Genomic DNA, 17,395 nt, shown 5'->3' on the forward strand with positions numbered 1-17,395 from the left:
AATTACCCCGAGTCGATTTTTTCTAGGGTAATTGCAAAAACGCAATTTACGGCCGAAATAAAAAAATTTAAATTGCGATATCTTACCTTAAACTTTAATCCTTCATGATCCTAAATCGTGAAAATTCTAGATAAATCGACAGTTTTTTCTATTTCACATGCATTTTTTTAAAAAACACCTCCAACTTTACTTATGAGTGGTTTCAACATGCTTTGATAAAAGTGTTTGCTACGGAGCGACAAGTTGAACCCCGCAAGTTGTGACCTGGTGAATATGTCGGTAAAGGTTGTTGCTTCGACACCCCCTAGTTGGCACAACCAGAAAATTGATATTTTTTTGCATGAGGTCACACTTTTGCAATTACCCGCATTTTTGCAATTACCCCACTCTACCTTACAGATTCTAATTGCGTAGGACTTTTCCCGACCTCCCCAAGTTGTCTAATAGGTCCTACTGGTTCTATTAGTCCTACTAAAGTCCTACTTTTCTACAATTTTATCCCAGTCTTACTTTTTTTTTAATAAGACTTTTTCAAATTTTCAATTTTTCCCTTTTTCCCGAATTTTGAACAAATTTTGTAGAAAAGAGCTCATTTGTCGACTTTTTTAGATTTTGAATTACACATTTTTGAGAGCTTTTGCCCTCGCTTCGCTCGGGCTATTTACATCTTCTTTTCCCACATGAAAAACTTATTGTTCAAATTCAAGAAATTTTCAAAGTTTGAATCAGAAAAATATAGTTCTCTCTTCATGAAGAAACTTTTTATTTTTACTTCTCAAAACATGACTGAATTTTTGAAAGCTTTTGGCCTCGCTTCATTGAGGATTGTTTGCTTTTCTTTCTCTAGTTTGAATTTTTTTTTTTTTAATAATCATTCGGATTTTAAAAATTTTGAAACAAAAATAATAAACTTCTTCATGTATCATACAAGAAAACATTGTTTTTTCATACCCTTCTAAACACTAATTTTCGGGATTTGCCGTTGCTTCGCTCGGGTCCGTTTGTTTTTCTCTTTTAATTTTGAATTTTTTCAAAAAATATTCATTAAGTATTCGAAATTTAAAATTTTGAAACAAAATGATAAAACTTTCTATAAGTAACTCATTAATCAAAGAACATCGTTTTTATACCTCTCGAAATACTGATTTTTGAGAGCTTTTGCCCTCACTTCGATCAGAGGCCCGTTTCTAATTTTCTAGAGCTTTTACTCTCGCTTTGCTCGGGCCCATTTGCTTTTCTTTTTCCATATCCAATTGTTCAGCAAAAAAACTATCCGAATTTTAAAATTTTGAAGCAAATAATAATAAGTACGAAATATTTACAATAATTTTTAAAATTGATAAGGAGAAAATAAAACAAAAAATTGGAGTGAAACGTTATATTTTTGGTGTCTACCTACTTGTTTAAATAAAAATCACAAGATGTTTGAAATCATCAGAAAAGCAAATATTTTCTACAAGAATTTGACTAAAAACTTGAATGTAAATTTTGACACCCCCCCCCCTCCCCCACCTTGAAAAATTCCATAAGTGCTCGAAAAATGACCTGCTGAAAATCCTGCTAAAAGTCCTACTTAAGTCCTACTTTTTCATTTTGAAATTTTGTTAGGCACCCTGCCCGCTTTCCAGATACTTACATACATAAGTACATTTCTCATTAAATCGCTTTGGTATTTTTGATTCATTTAATTTGAGATGTAGCGAAAAATTGAAGAACTTACATTATTATTTTGTGATATAGGGCTGCTCATTGAAGTCTGCACGTACGATTTGTTATATGTACATGTTAACGAATTTATACCCTGTAATGTGTCTAGGATGTCACCGAATATTAAAGTTTCTAAAGCGGAATAGGTACATAAGTATCTAATATTTCAAAATTTCAAAGTGTGGTTCCTAGTAAAAATTATTTTACATGGGTTTATTCCTAATACTTTGTGAACAAAATACGATACTCCGTTACTGTTTAGTGTTTACCTACTACCTACAACCAAAATACAGATAACGAGTTTTATCAGACCGACAAAAATTATCTTATTTTACGACAAAATTGACAAAGTTATCGGCTCTTCAAACAATGGTTTTTATCATTTTGATAATCATTTTATTCAAGTAGCGTTACAGCGATGATACAATGGTAGAGAACCAATCGTCGAAATTCTGATTTGAATGTTTCGTGGGAACTCGTTATTGAAAGCTGTCGCGAAACGTAGAGAATTACTTAAACTTAATAATTATTGTATACTGTATCGGTGTATGTATTACCTACTTTTCCAAATTAATAGGTAGGTGCCGATTTTGCCTACACGTAGACCTACAGGGTCCCCCAAGGCGCTGAGCCGGCTCTATACCAGTTGCGCTTTTCCCCTATTTTTTCGATTTTTTTTTTGGTCAGTTGCGCTTTTCAGTAGAAGCATTAATTTTTACCCACTTGCGCTTTTCGGTTGTTTAAAATTCCGAATGTGTTCCCAAAATTGAAAGAATTGAAAGAAGCTTCACGTGAAGGCAGGATTGGCTCTGGTTATGACGTCACCATTTTACACCCGTCCGCGGTGTGAATGTTACATTGCAGGTTTGTTAAATTAATTTTTGCTTCAATTATGCTATTTTATTCAATATGTCGGACAGAAATATTAGAAACAAATGTTAGTTTATTAAAAAAAAAAAAAAAACGGTCGACAGGCCACTGCAATCCTCCCTCTCTTCCATTAATCGCATTTTATAATATTTTTAAAAAATTCACCAAACCTTATTAACCAAACTTGACAAAAAAAACATCGATTCATCACAAAAAAATTTTTGCGTACCTTCCGCACAGTAATCCAATATCAACGCTATAAAAGAACGACTTTGCACAAACATACTCGTACTAGCAAAATTTCCAAACTCTGAGAACCCCTGAAATTGTTTTTTAAGAAGCGCAAGTGGTATTTAAAAAAGCAGGCTTGGAAAAGCGCTACTGGTCAAAAAAAATTGAAGGAAAAGCGCAAGTGGAAATCACCGGCTGAGGCATATCAAAATTCAGAACCTAAGACCATTTAGTAACATAGACAGCTTGACACAATTTTTTTGTTGAAATTTCTCACACAATCTGCTGAGACTTGGCGAGAAACATATTATTTCTTTCCTGTTTTTTGAATTGAGATATGAAAGCTGGAATTCGGTTTATTCTCTATTGTGTTTCGGACATCTCAAATCAATTGACAATTTTTCTAAAATTTAACGATCCTCTAATGTATGTATAGGTTCACATAAGACAGCATAATATTATGCATATTGCATGTACATTGTACCTAAAAAACAAAAACGTCAAAAATTCGCGAAAAATCACTTTCATTTGTTGTAAATTTAGAAATAGAAGTCTTTTAAGATCCTTTTTTTCCCTAAACAATTGTTTCGTTTTGATCTGAGATTCCGGAATCAAGGGGGTTCCCTTTCCTTGTAAGACCGAACTTTTAATAGTCAATATTGATTTTCAGTCATTTTGGAAAATTTCTAAATTCTTGTAGAGAATAGGCTTCCTACTGAAGACTTCAGAACTGGAAACAGCCAGAAAATTGATTCAACTGATCGAGAATTTTTTTTTTAATTTGCACATTTCAATCTGCATACTTATGCTACTGCGAGTATAATTAAGACAGGGAAAAAAATCGTTTGAATTCCAAGATTGGAATTTACAGGAATGGTACATTTTTCAATTAAACTAGGTACTTACTCGTACTTGTAGGTATGGTAAGTATGAATCAAAATTTCTGCTTATGAAATTAATTTTTGCTCGCTACTTGGTAGTAATCTATTTAGCGTCGGAGGTTCCAGTGACCTGAACGAGTCGTTTTTAAAAATTCAAGAGCTTTGTTTTCTTTATTTTGCATAGTTTTGAAATTTAAAAAAAATGGGATACCAATTTGGGCAACTGGAAATGTGAAAATTATGAACTTTCGACACGATATTTTCAGATAGTCTTGAATTTTTCCCATTTGCGGCAGTGGATTCGGGATTTTCATGATCGAAACGTACAATGTACATTTAAATTATTCTTATTATTTTGCATCGTTTCTAATCGTCTAATAATTTTATCCTCTTTTTCACTCGTATATGTTCGTATGCACTTATTAGCTGATGTGTAAAAGTTTAGGTACTGATTGAAAAAACGTACCTACCTGTAGCAAACAAACCTCGTTTTGGAAAAAAAATGGTTTAATTTTTTATCGTTTGTACTTATTGAACTTTCTTATTATTGGGGAGGATGAAAACTGCAAAACTCAAAAATAACCATCAACGTTTTCCTGCGCCGAAGGTAAGGGACTCGGATCAAATAAGTTCGGCGCTTGAAATTTCTTTCTTTGATATCCGTTTCACGCTGTTATTTTGATCGTAAAACACTTTTGTATTTCCGGTTTGTAATAACGAATCTATCTCGTTAATAGTAAAACGCATACTACGTATGTACTACGTAGTACGTAATACGTATGTGTGAGATACTGTATCGAAGTTGTAGCCGTATTACGAGTAATTTATTTAGTACGATTTACTCTCTCCCCTTATTGCCACCAATCAAAGTTCGCATATATTTGCATGTGGCAATATTTTGTATTCAAGTTTAGATGTACATGTAGATTCATCACAAAATGCATACAAACGATGAGATACCTACGTTTCAGTTCGTTAATTCGTTATTGGAGAATTTACAAAGTAAAGAATGGAGTTACTCGTATCACGATAACGATTTTTATTTGTAAAATTTATTATCGTTGTATTTTTTAACACTAATTTAATGTTCAATGTATAATAATACCCCGAACATGATCTGGTGTATTAGCTCAGTACACGTACATAATAAGTACGTCTTGAAAATTTTCGGTTAAAAGGGAGGAAGTTGAAAATCGTGCTGATCAAAGGAAACGATAACGAAAAGTCGAATAAGTTTTAGAAATTGTGCGCTTTTGAAAGTTCACTCCCATCGCGAAAACTTTATTATATTAACGAAAATGTATAACTCTCATCTGGTTTTAACGCGACGAAATGAACCGTAAGAGATCTGAACTGAATACGCAATGAGAATAAGTTTTGGCTAACATTTTTCTCTCGTCATCAATATCATTGGCGGGATTTTTCACTCGAGCAAATACGTACGTATACTGTTGGTGGAAATGCGCGTCGTCGTCGGGCGAACTTTCAAATCGAGTAACCACGGAAAACAGGAAAGGAGAAAAGTTGACAGGTTACTGGAAATACAATAAGGATAACTAATCGTTTTACTTTTAACAGGTTGTTAAATTTATTTCTGTTTCAAGTTTCCGCGACGAAAATATCGCCCTTTGGCGCGAGCAGCGCGGGCCGCGGGCGAGCAAAGCAGTTGGTTATTTTCATCATCGCCTGCTGCAAATCGTGCGAATTTTTCATTTTACAATATTTGACGCGTTTTATTAAATTCATTTCGTTAATAAGTAGAAGAAGATGTATTTGCATAGGCTTCTGCTACTCGTACTATTACGCTACGTTTTTATAATAGGATTTTTGTTTCTTCCTTGTGTTTCGTCGAGCTCAGGCTATTTAATCGGAAATTTTATGGCGGCAAAAAATAGCTAGGTAGGTAATACCTATCGAAACGGCGCGGCGCGATGTGACGAATACAGTCGTTTTTATCATTTAACATTGAGCAGTTGCAGTTTTTCTTTTTTAGAGTAGGTATTCGAATTTAGTGTAACCCTTATCGTCGTCAACGATATCCTACTCGAGACGTATAATTACGTCGAATGTTAGATTTATCATGCAATAATTTGCATATCTGCGCCCACCGTGTATGTGTGTGGACGAATGACGACGAAAACTTGACTTATTTCAGTTTTAGTCACGTCGGTCAGATTTTCACAACGTAGATCCAATTTCCAAGTAAGGTATACGGAACGATAAAACTTTTGAAATCGCGGAATTAATTTGTTATTTCGTGCGAATCATATCGCGTTTTTTTCCCTCTTGTCATCTGATTATCGCATTCTCTACGATCAGTTGTCCGTGCTTCTTTACCATCTCCAACACGTTAGTGAAGAACAAAGAAACAAATAAGAATGCATTTTCCCATTTTATGCAACTTTCGAGCAGTGGTTAAGTTTGAGGAAAAAAAGAGAACAAAATAACAAGGGAAAACATGGTTATTCAACGATTAGAAACGCCCCTTATATAGTAGTTTATAAACACTTATCTGTTACTTAAAAAAAAAAAAAAGTTAATGCAGCATTAGTAGAGGAAATAACCAGCTTAAGGCAACAGTTTCGTATAATTTTTACCATCAGAAGATATTTTTTTCCGAGAGATTAAAAGTTCTATTTTTTAAAAAGTTTAATATTAATATATTTTGTTTTTCCGTCTTTAGGGATAAACGTCGGTAAATTTTTTTCCCAGATAAGGGTGTAAATTATGACATTTTAGAAGGAGTGATTTTTTTACTCTTGCTCTAAGTACGGGAACGGGGTGTTAAGATCTTGATTTTATTTCAAACTGTAATTCAAAAAACGAAAAGAAATTCTAGGTGGGTAATATATAATCGGTACTAAGAATTCGTGATTGTGATTCTTAATCGACAATTTTCATGTAATAGAGGTGTAGATACCCACTCCGTGGATTCGAAAATATAAAATTACTATTCGTATTAAATAGCCTAGGGTATATACGTATACGAATTAAAATAGATGAAGTTTTATTCCCTTTTTTTTGCGGGGGGGGGGGGGGGGGAATTATGTATTTTAAACTGAAAGTGACTTGGAAAAACATCTTTTTGTGAAATTCTGTTGGGTAAAGTTCAGTCAGATTTTTTCATTAAACTTCCTTGCTCTCCATATGGCCTCACCTTTGATTGTGAGTCAAAATGTTGGCTGAAAATTGATTTTGCAGTGGTCGATATTCTGAACGTAGGATTGGTGGGGAGAGGGATTTCTCATAGACTTCTTCAAGGTGAAAAAATGTATGATGAATTATTTCACGTTGTTAAGAATTTACAAAGCGCGGAAAGAAATTAAAAATACCTTATATGTAAGTATTTTCAAAATTTTCTACCCGTCTGCGACTTAGTCATTGTCAGTTCATGTGAAATCAAGGGGGAATGCTCGAAATCTTCATCGTGCTCGTAAAAATTGATCATTTTAAAGTTACGATCTCATGAAAACTCTACGTGCCTTGTCTAGAAAGTGATTAGCTTTGCGTGTGTGAGTAATTTTGAATATGTACCTATCTATTTCGCCGATACTTTATATGAAGTATACGTAAATCAACGCGGTCTTATCGCGTTTAACTTTATTTTGACTCTCTTAACGTTTTAAATAATCTGTCGAGTTGCTCTTTGTTGAATTGGTGTCGTCGAAAAGAGCACCCGTTTTGTCTACAAGCCGTCGCGAAATTTTACCAAGTTGAAAAAAAAATGACAATAATTTCTTATCGTGGAATAATCACAAAGGACGCGCTTACTCGTCGAAGAGTTTTGTTGTTCGAGTGTCACAGGAAAAGTACGATTTTATGCAGAAATTCGATAAGCTAAACGACGTCAAAGCTGTTGAACAGGCCATTTTGCTGTTCGAAAATTAATCCTTCATCGTGCTCTTATATCATTCAACCTGCTTATAGTGGTGTATCCGTTTGAACATCCGGAATTGTGCCTTGTCATATTCCAGCATCTCACAGCTCCCCTATGTTAATAATGTCGCCGCGTTATAAGGCGAACCCTTTTATCTGTAGCTTTTATAATTATATAACGGATGGAAGTCAACTGTAGCCATCCCCTTCTAATAACATATTTTTTGACAACTATTTCCTTCTTCGTTTAGATTTTGTTTGACCCTGGCGAGATTATTCCTCGTTTTTGACAGTGTATACAAAAAGTCATCGAAAGCTATAATCCGGATTAAAATAATATATAGGTACTCGTATACCTGTGTCTGTGTGCCTGTGCATTCATAATTCCAAATTGTGACAGTTAAAAGTTGATGACGTTTGTATAAAGGCTTATTTTGTTTGGTTTTTCCTATGTTTCAGGTGAGTATTGCTGTTTTGTATATGGTTGACTGCAGATATGGCATATGTATCGATTTACGAATATTACCCATTAAGTATCGTAGAATGATATAAAGAAAAAAATAACGGCAGCTAGTCTTAATATCGTTAGTAAGTTATGTTTATTTTTTCTTTGCTTAATGCATATTTTTATTGCTAAAAATATGTTCACATTGAATTTTTAAATTGGCTCTTGAGAAGAACGTATTAAAAACTCAATGCGCATTATGTTTGGGGAAATTTAATGCACACGAGCAATTTTAATAATACATACCCTGAAAAATGTTCAAATATTTGAGAAAAATTCTTGAATTCTTGACCAACTCTTCATTTCTAACAGTTGTATCAGCCCCTAATTTCAGTTGAAGTTGGACTTCTCTCTTTCTAAACTTTCAGCTTATCAGATTCATTTTTCAATTTATTTGGGCAAATTTTTGAAAAATTCAAAATGACACAAAAAAATGACGATGAAATGTTGGAAAATTGCTTAAAAATCGAGAAGATATTGAGAAGACAATTCTAGTGTCATGCAAAAGTCACCTGTTTTTGCAAGTTTTTATGCTATGACGAGTTTCAATACATTTCAAAAACATTACGCATTTTACTCGTAGAATTCATTTTACCTGCATTTTGAGTTTTCAAGCAGTTTCAAAGAACATTTTTTTTTACAATTTTCAGTTTTTTTTAAATAAGAATTTGATCCCCTAATTCGAAAAAAAAAAGTGGGAGTAGGTAAGTAAATTGATACCTTTCTGCGATCTTTCTGTTTCATCCGGTATAGTTCAAACAAATTAATGTACCTAGTTGAATAATAACGCATACCTACGACCTACGTAGTAACAAATCGATACACAATAAATGAGTGAGTGTGATGAAGAATCCGCTTCCCTCCACTAATCCCTTTCCATTATCAGGAAAAACTCCTTGTCCGTTGCAAATGCACGCTCCTAATTCTTCATTAACCCTCCCCTTCCCCGCACCAGTCAACACATAGCGAGTTACCGGCGATAGTATTTGGTGTTTAATAAGTTGCCTAACCTAACGCCGCAAATTTATGAGTTGTTGGTCGAGTATCGTAGCGTTCTCTTCATTGGTGATTATCAGTGGTGTGAATTTGTTCATGGTGTGGAGGGGGCGTGTATGAAGGTAAAGAAAGAATAGAAATAGTTATCCAGAATTTTTTGACGGATCTAACAGTGGTGATGAGAAATTTTTGGAAGGGTCAGATGAGGAAAAATTGTATGCATAGGGGAGTGGTTGATGAGGGTTACGAATTATGCAATGACTTTTTTTTCCCCCGGAATTTGATAAATTTGATAATATTTTATTAATTAAGACGTATCGACGAAGTGCGTATAAATTGAAACTATTTTTCTAAATTCGGATTTTTTGTTATAAAATTTCAATGTCAATTACTCAATGAAAATCTGAGCTAGAATTAATTTCTTTTCTCTCGAAATTGTTGAAAATTTTTCTTAATTTTAAAATTATTCAACTAATTCGTCAAATAATGAGGGTTTTCAAATGTACATACCTACTTATCTCGAATTTTAGAAACTATTAGAAATCATTTTCGGTTGTCTAGTAGATTAGGTAATCATTGTCTATCTTGATGATCTGATAAATTTATCAAGAATGATATTTATAATCGACGAAATAATCACAGCTGTTGATAGAGAAGATGCGGGTTGAAAACGGGTTGCATAGCAAATTAAGATGGCCAGGTCACTTTAAAGCGATCGTTTGAATTGCATGTTTGTACGAGTAGTAAAGTATGTATGTATGTACTCGTATGTATGTGTTTGTGTAGTATGGTCGCGTGTTGATGGTGCCATCTCATCAGCTACAAGTTCATTCTTAAACATAATTCTACGTATGTACCTAATGTATACGTATCAATTGTACGAACAGCAATGCATTTGACAATACAATTAAGTGAAAGCAAGATGCCAATTGCAAAGTCATTAATGAGGTTTGAGGATTTTAGATTTTATTTTTGATATATTGGATCGTCGTCTCAATTTAGATATTCAGATATCGATTACAAAATTGCTATGGTCCGGTCTGCCTGCCTATATCTGTTTGTGTAATGGTTGTTGGAAGAATATCTCCGCCCTTGTAGCCTGATGTTATTTTTTTTAAGCGATTAAAATTTGATTCTTATTGTAACACTTATTCGATTTTTCATTCGAGTAATAATAACTCCTTTTGTACGAGTCAATGATTGTACACACCCACGTGCTTTTTTCCATTCTGCGCTTACCTTGATGATGTCTTATCTACACGAATTATTGCTTTAGTTATTTACCTACTTGTCTATAATGTGTATCTACTCCTTACCGTCTCATACATAACTATATAGTATATATGTATATAAAAATCCACGGCAATACTTTTATGATAGTTATCTTTGTTTAGCAAACAACTTGTCAGTTTGTTATATATTACCATTGTGGTATCTTTAGATCAGTTTATCAATGCTTTATTTATTTATTTATTTATTTATTTTATTTTTTATATTACAATCGTGTGTTCCACATCAATGTAAAATAAATTTTCGCTGTTATCGATTTAATGAGAGACAACACTGTTCATGTATTTGCGGCTAAACGTGAAAATACGTGTTGATTGGGCTACAGGAGAAAAAAAAATAAACACACAGATTTCCTGCTGAACATCCTTAATTAATGGCTAGTTAAAGATTTCGCAATTTGTCACGAATAATGTTTCATACGGTCAGCAGAATAGATATAGTTACAGGTACCTGTAAGATACCTATAAATTCTATCGCCTGCTGACTCATTGGACATGGATATGGCATGAAGTAGCTGTTCTCTGTCTCGCACAATCGGATACACGATGTGTAAATTTATCGAAAAAATAACCGACGATTTTATTTCGAGTTAAATATTATTATGTTGTAAATTGAAAACAAGCGAATGGTTTCGAGTAATATGTATGTGTTGAGATGTATGATTTGGATTCCGTCGAGTGCAATTGTTAGAATAATATTATGATCGATTTTAGCAGGTATCCATTAGGTAGTTTAATCTCGAAACAGAGAAGATGTAGGTGGGTGTTTTCGCAGTATACAAGTACTACGTAGTACGTAAGTACTTATACATTGATAAAAATTCTGACAATTTTTATTGGATCTCCAAATTCAGAAGAAGGGGAGGGAGGAGTTTGAATATTTTTTTATTGGTTTTTTAGCAATAATAATTTCATGTAATTGAAGTGCCTAGTAGAAAATTTAATGCTCTTCGAGAATACTGCAATCAGGTTTTTGCTCATGCGGAAAACTAAAGGATTAAAAATTTTCTCATGTTACTTCAATGAGCTTTTGAAAGCATTTGGAAAATTTATTTTGGTTCAAACACATCAAAATTTTCTTAAAGGATAAGGCTTTCGCCCACAATAATTTTTTTTTCAGAATTGTAAGCGCTTTGCGGTAGCGAGGTTTTGAAAAACAGTGCAATATCGCGATTTTGCTATTGTCTACATTATTTTGCGCGCTACTGTACTTGTCTTGGGCTATTCTGGAGCCTCCAGCGAGATTCCAATTTTCAACAGAAATTTCAATTATGCTGGAAAGGTCAAAAATGAACTTTAGCACTTGCTTGTAATTTTGGTCGGTACCTACCTACCTACTATTGGACACCATCTCGACCGTTTCTCGTGGCTATCGTAAAATTCCAGGAGTGAAAATTCAAAACTGAATTGTTGAGTGACTTTTAAATTGCATACAATATGAATTTGGCCCTTTCATAGCGATTAGTTGCTGAAGAAATTTGAAAACTCGCTGGAATGCCTTTGCCGTCTCTTCGGCCTTTTTGTTCGTTTTGGAGAGTTTCGTTCCCATTTCATGTCCCATTATTCTTTCTCGAACTGATTCGAATATAATTGTTTGGAATTTTCCTAGAGAACATCCTTTACGATCAATTTTTGATCACATTCTCTCCATATGATATGACTTTCTCATTCAATTAAATTAACACTCAGTCATGACTGTTGAAATTCAAGTTGAAAACTGTATCAGTGTACGTGCGGGCTGCATTTTAAAAAAGTCAATACAATTGAAATATCACTTCTCTTAACTGAACTTGGTAGATTTGTGTGAATGTGGTTAGTGCAGAATTCAACTTGTACACTTTTGAATACGTAATATTTAAATGCATTAATGTAATAATAAGGTTACCTAGAGTCTGTTCGAATGTTTGTAAGTGTCATTGGTACTTGGGTCGTCGGATACATTACTCTCATATCTCGGTGGTTATTCTTATCGCAGTAGGTACCTATATGCGTTGATAGTCGAAGGCAATGGTATAATGTATAATGTCGAAAGGGTTATTTGGTTCCAGTCATTTTTTTAAAACCAACGAAGTAATCTTATCTTACAGTGAGTCGTACTTATACTCTATGCCCATGCTTCGTTCAGAGTTTATTGACAGAATGGGTGTAGTATCTACAGCTACGATCTAAAATTTTCATATATGCAGCAAATTTTTTCTCAATCAGTGAGTTAATAAGCACTCGATCGATTTAAAATTTCTGGTAGATCATAAAAAGTTTTCTCGTTCAAGTTAGAAACTTGAAATTTTCTTCTCGTTTACGTAGCCGCTGTCTAGCGATACTAATACTCGTAACTTACCTTACCTATGTATGTAGGTAAAGGTATGTATTAGAATGGCATTTGGAAAATTTTTACATTAGCTAGTGCTCATGTTAAGGCAAGGACGTGATTTCTTTTTTGAATAATTTAGCAATATACTTGATTGATGATTTTCATGCATAATATGGCGATTGTAGATGGTAAACTAGATGGAGGAAGAGAGGATGCAGGTGTTACACTATGTTTGAATTATCATAGTTTCGATTCGAAGCGTTTATGTAGCGACGACGATGGCGATAAAATCGTACCTGTATCTGATCTATTGTTAACATCTGTCAGCATCGTTGGTGTACATTATCGCGCTATTTAGCATCTGTTGCATATACAGGTATAATGGCTGATTTTTAAAAACTGATATTAACTACCTATTGTGAAACGATCAATTAATGATAGACAGTATTCATCTGGCAATAAACGAATCGATTCGGTTCGATGGTACAGTAAAGAAACGTACTTACTACATAAATACATATTGTAGAGGTAACGTCGATTCGATGATAAAAAAAAAAAAAAAATGAAGAAACGCGTATCAAGAAAATTTTTTCCCCCTGAAACTCTTGAGCCTGCTCCTATGGATCTAGAAAGTTTCATTCAGATTCCGATATTAACATTATACGAGTAGTTACCTATTGTGTGGCATGGTATGCTACATAAATCGTGGAAATATTTTTCTTTTTCTTTCGCTATATTGTCGACAAAAACAAACTTTTTTTGTTGGAAAAATTATGATAAGCGAACAGCTCAAACAAAACGTATCACTTTCGTGATAAGAATTAGGTACATGGCGCGCGAAATGATTGATTTTAAGAAAAGCTCACATGAACAGGAATGAACTGAAAATCACCAGTCCCTCCTTCTATAATTTAAGGATTACGTTGCGAATATAAGGGTTGAAACTTGGCCTGTTTCGCAGCGATAAAAAATATCTCTTATCTGCTCAGATCCGACGAAATATTGGTTTCGAGACATTTTCACGTTGAAATACCTTCGTTATACAGAGGCGTTTTTTCTCGCCAGAGAGAGATGGAAAAATTATTGCTTGAAAAATACCTAATCGCACGGACACCGGCGATACACCGCTCCAGATTATAATTTCGTTGCTTTTTATCTTGAAGCGCACCGTAGTTTGTATAGGATTATGATTAAAGTGAATCTCTACAGTCTACACAACCTATTTTTTGTAGCGATTTTTTGCAGAAAAATACGTTCGATAAAGATCCGATTTTTAAAAAAAGGGAGGGAAAATGATGTGGTCGATGTTATTAGGTATAATTATTATGCTTTTTTACGTAGGTATTTGAAGTTATAAACTGTAAGGTTGTAAGACAGTCAAATTATTCTCTCAAAGTTTGTGCTTTAGAGCTTACAGGGGAACTTTTTTATGTGCTTACATTGCGTTTAAGTCAGCTTTTTTCAAATTAGGAGACCCTTATTATGAAATTTCTCAGTAAAAACTTCAGCTGCCCGACTCCAGTCGTAAAATTGAGAATCTTATTCGAATTGTTGAGTTCGCAAAATGAATATTTCAATAAGTAGGTAATACTTTTACAAAAAAAAAAAAAAAAAAAAAAAAAAAAAAAAACTCAAAAGTTGGATTGGGTTGCTACAGGTTCATTTTATCTAGTGATAGAACTTTTTTGAAAAATAATTATGGAAATGTCCCAAGTGAGTCTTAAAATATTGGGAGAATCGAAAAGTGAGTAGAAGACTATTTGAAATGTTGCAGCTGTCCAAACAAGCTTCCCGTACTTTTTTCAGAAAAAACCTGCTTAGGTGTTCAAAAAAAAAACAACTATAAAAAACGCGACGATCAAAAATTTCTGATGAAGTGGGTTGGTCAAGTACAGAAATTAATATTGAAACTGGCCTCTCATTTCAAAGAAAAGATAACTCTCATCGAATTGAAATGATATTTTTTTGAAAGATTTTCTACTGCGAACGAATTACAATATGAAAAAATTGTAATTTTTTGAAAGAGTTCGGTGCCATTCCTTTGAAGATTAGAGATTAATTTGCTATTTTTAGGGTTCCCCCACCAATGGGGGAACCCTATTAAAATCGCTCAGTTTTCAGGTTTTCAGTTTTTCAGTTTTTCAACACTTCGATACTAGCGCTATCTGGAGTACCAATGTCAAATCCGAGACTGATTTAGAATTCAATTTTTAATTTGTTTACATACGTATCAATGCTTTTATAAATTTGAATGTTTAAATCTAAAAGAAATTGATCTGACTTCATTTCAATAAAACCATGTATACTCTTTTTTGGAAATTATCAATTAATTCCCAAAGATTGCATTATCAAAAATCGAAATTAGTTTCGAATATTTTAGAGACTAAAATAAACATGGCCAAATATTTCTACTATGAATGTACATGAAAATGAAATGTCAACACTTGACCAATCAGCGATTATTATTTTCAATACCAAATCCGAAACTGATTTAAGAATTCTATTTTTTATTTTTTATTATCAGTAGCCAGTAGCTAGGTACTTATAATTTATTATTAATGCTTTGGGTATGTCAAATTTATTTAATCCGATATTTTAATAAAACTAGTGTAGGTACCATATAACCAAAAAACTCTTGTCCGAACTGAATATTGATTTTTCAATTTTTGCTTTCGGATTTTTGAATATTTGAATTTTTAATTTTGGAAAAATCTTATTGACGATTTTGGACTTGGATTTATTTCATAATTCATTTCAGTGTAGTGTAAAACAGAACAGAGAAATAGCAAAAATTAATTACTTTGGTTACCAATACATAAATAGAAAATTTTAGAAAAAAGAAGATATTTTTATCAAATCTGGGGAACCCTCTTGCCAGGTCCCCCGGACCTCGCTTGTTTCTCATTCAGCATGCGTTGAAAGAATGCCTAAATTTTTCTTTTTTGAAATATATTTCATTTTTAAACAATACTTCAACTTTTCCAGAGTTTGTGCCTACTCAAGTCAAAAAATTGAATTTCTTTTTTTTCAAATTTTTCATTTTTCATGTCACTATTCTATTTAAAAGTCAACAATAGAACTTTTGCTCCAATGATTTTTTAAAGCCCAGTTTTGCCTCAAGTTTGACAGATTCCAGTTCTCCCTCCTGCTCTCCAACAATCTCTCTTGGTCAAAATGCATTTTAGGAGAGCAAGTACATGAATATATTTTAGTTTTTTTTTTTTTTTTTTTTAAATTAAAACAGTCAGTTCAGTATTTTAATGCTTCCCTATTTTAATTTTAATGTATATGTACAAGGAAAGGGAAGACATTTAGCACGAGTTAAAATTGAATTTTTTGGGTGAGTTTTCCAGAATCGCATGTTACCAAGTTATTGAAATAAATCAACAGTGTAACTTCATGAAAAATTTTTGAACATACGCGAGAGAAAAATTAGTGAAAATGTGTCATGCATCTGAAAAATGAACGAAAAATGTATGCATAGGAAAGTATACTTACCTACTCTAAGTTTTTTTTTTTTTTTTTTACTTTATGGGTAGGTAGGTAGGTAGGTACGTGAAGTATAAACGTAGTAAAATTCTAAAAAATATATACTTACCTTTTTACATTTGTAGCGCAAATTGCTTTGTTTTGTTCTTAACATGATGTATTATTGGTATGGAATAAAGAAAATGGTTCACATAGGACTTGGTTGTACTTATCGTAGAATTATCGCGGATACGTCTCATTTATTACCATTATCATCGTAAATTTCCAAGTAGTTGCCAAATTTTTGACTGAAAGCGTTTAAAAAGCGTCAAATGATAAAGTACGTTCAAAATGAGCTCCGCTAGTAGTAAACTAATATAAAACACGGTTTCCTTCTAAGATAACGAAAAAAAAGCCGGTATCTGCTTACGTTTCCCTCAAAATTTTTTTTTATTCGTTAATAGTCTTCCCTTTGCTTCTCTTTGAGTTTTTATATCCTCCCGGAACTGTAGAAACATTACCTACAGCCTTTTAAGCATTTTTCCCCACCTTTGCAACTTGGTACGCTATCAATGATTTATTATATATTTTTATCAGCGTTTTAAAGGAAAGCTTAAGATTACTTATAGGAAAAATATAATGACGTATCATTAGAGTTTTTCTTGGTGTTTTTTTTCTCACTCATTCTACTTCGATGCTGATAGCAATGTTCGAATGGAACAATTTTTTCCGACGATTTGAAATATTTACGGTACATTTGCTATCTACCAGAGGTAACTTATTGTTTTCGTTTCATTTTTGTGTGTTTTTTCTTCTTCATTTTTGATTTTTAGTCTTAACGAATGTTTGTTTTTTCGTCATTTCTTAAATATTATATATTTTGAGTAGAATTTCCACAAATGAAATTCAACTTGTAGTTATTGTAGTTGGTGAGGTATGATATCTATCAATTGTCGGATGGAAATTATCTCGGTGGTGTCAATTTTTTTTGGGGTGTTGTGCGTGACGACGATGCGTCGGCTCATCAACGAAATGATTTTGAAATCAATTTGAAGGTGCGTTTGTTTATTTAGAAGCAGATTGACATCGTCATTGAATTCCATTCGAGCTATAATAATGCGCTAAATGTTTGAAAAAAATTTCAGAAGCGAGTTCTTCCATCGATAATTAAAAGTTTATTATTGGAGAAATAATTTTTAGGCATTTGGTTTGCGAAAACAAGTGAAAAGTTGGAATTTATTCGACGACGTGGAAACAAATA

At 33.1% G+C, this 17,395-nt stretch overlaps 1 protein-coding gene and 1 long non-coding RNA gene across 6 annotated transcripts in view; one reads left to right on the forward strand and one right to left on the reverse strand.

Moving 5' to 3' along the window:
* The window catches only part of ush (Zinc finger protein ush), a 107,014-nt gene that overhangs the window by 60,169 nt on the left and 29,450 nt on the right, over window positions 1-17,395 (forward strand). The window lies entirely within an intron of this gene.
* LOC135831934 (uncharacterized) lies at window positions 15,874-16,420 on the reverse strand. The gene is made up of 2 exons (XR_010556254.1): window positions 16,265-16,420; window positions 15,874-16,120 (listed from the first exon to the last, which is right to left on the reverse strand). It is a non-coding gene; the product is annotated as an uncharacterized LOC135831934 (long non-coding RNA).

The sequence above is a fragment of the Planococcus citri genome, chromosome 1 (genome assembly GCF_950023065.1).
Source record: "Planococcus citri chromosome 1, ihPlaCitr1.1, whole genome shotgun sequence".
Taxonomy (NCBI): domain Eukaryota; kingdom Metazoa; phylum Arthropoda; class Insecta; order Hemiptera; family Pseudococcidae; genus Planococcus; species Planococcus citri.